Source organism: Euprymna scolopes, chromosome 16 (assembly GCF_053919585.1).
Source record: "Euprymna scolopes isolate OS-2025 chromosome 16, ASM5391958v1, whole genome shotgun sequence".
Lineage (NCBI taxonomy): Eukaryota > Metazoa > Mollusca > Cephalopoda > Sepiida > Sepiolidae > Euprymna > Euprymna scolopes.
The window spans coordinates 136,741,420-136,743,356 of NC_136497.1; positions in this window are offsets into that span (position 1 = coordinate 136,741,420).

Genomic DNA, 1,937 nt, shown 5'->3' on the forward strand with positions numbered 1-1,937 from the left:
TTGAAGACAACCATATTATAGATTGGTTGGAAAGAACTATATGCATCCACAATCAATGGAGTCATGCACCAATAAGCTATCTTTTTCACTTTGTTAAAGTGTTTCGGCTGACTGAAATTTACGATTGAACCTCATAATTTTTCCAGTCTGAAGACAACCATAGTATTAGGTTGATGCAAAAATAATGTCGTTTTTTTGACGTTCAACTTCATGTCAAAAAACTTTATTTTTACACCAACCTAATATCATTACCTTTAAAACTAACTAAAATTAACAATAGATATTTTTTTTAATCATCTACATCATTATTCAGGTCATTTACTTTCATTTTCAAACAAATAAGAGAGAAAGAATATTCACGCATAATAATTAAATAAGAAACGTTGCGATTGGTGACCAAAGATTTTCTTTGAGAAGGGGTGTAATTCCCTGTGGACTAATTAAGTCACCTAAGAAGACAAGAGGAGTAGCAGGGTTTTTTCTTAATTGATACTTCCACAAAGAGAAAACGGAGATGTATTGTTTGTTTCTCTGGTGAGGTACTTGGGTTAGGGTTAGAGTCATATACGGCATAATCACATTGACACACCGGTTCTTGCCAGATCACCAAAGTTAAGCAACATTGAGCCTGGCCAGTACCGGGTAGGTGACCATTTGGGAAAGCGAGGCGCTGTATGTACCGCAAGGTAAAATACCAAGTTGGGAAACTGGTGCAGTCTACTCTTCTCTTGAGGGTATATGGGCCTCTCTTAAGCCATAGTAGGCTACCTATCTAGTGGTGGTGTCACAATAAAAAATACCCTTGATAGCCCTGGCAAAAATAAAAACACATGCATGACAGTGAAGCCAGATGATTTCATTTTGGCCACTGCTGCCAGTGTCCACAACTTTCCAGAGCTACCACTAACAACCGCCGCTGTCTCATTGTGTTAATATTTTTTTTATCCGTTAAAATATTTTTGATTATAATGAGGGTATGACTCCAATGATTTCGACGATCGTTTTTATAACCACAGTTATAATAATCAACCAATCAGAAGCTTCAAATGTTATTATAAAAAAATGTCGAATTTTGGATTCAATCAGTTTGCCGTCGCCTCTGTCTAAAAACGACTCAAGATTGGGACTGCATTGATTCTTTGCCGATTTGATTTACTGCCGCCATCTTTGTTCAACATAATGTCTCAACACTTAACATAAAAAAGGTTAGATGTGTAAAATTCAATGATATATTTAATTTAAAAAATGATTGGTTGGTTGGTTGTTTTTGTTTTATGGCATATCAACCCTTTTCGGGTTATTTAATGCCGAATCCAAAGATTTTGAAGAAAAATTTTTTTGATAGAATATATTTGTTGTTTTCACGTCGGTTTCTATTTAACCCATAGTTGGGACCCTAACAGGTACTACCACTCCGGGTCAGAGTGGACCTGGGAGCAGCGGTAATTAAAGGGTGGCTCCACACTCCCCAAAGCCCACAAGCTGGAGCCTCACCACTGGATATAGTTTAAGGTCATATCCAGGACCCCCATTGAGGGACTTTTACCCTCTGCAGGGGGGGGGGGGGGCATATTCTAATGCCCCACCGACAGGGCCTTAAAAAATGACAAACCAGTCGATGAAAAACATGAAGAAATATTACCTAGTATCTTAATCACAACGAAAATATTAATACTGACGACAATTGCAGTAAAACTACTGACGTAAATATTAACCAGACACGTCGATACCCGATAGTCAGTAATTTACACGACTCACTGTATGATAATCCACCAGATAATCATAGATTAATTTGTTTTCAGTGATGGGGGAAAGGGGTTGTTTACCGAATTGGTTTAGGCTTTAGGTCATATTTCCACAAGGGAACACTGGTACATGGATTCTGCTAGTTAAAAATATAACACAAAGATATTAAAAAAGAACAGAAGAAAGAGACA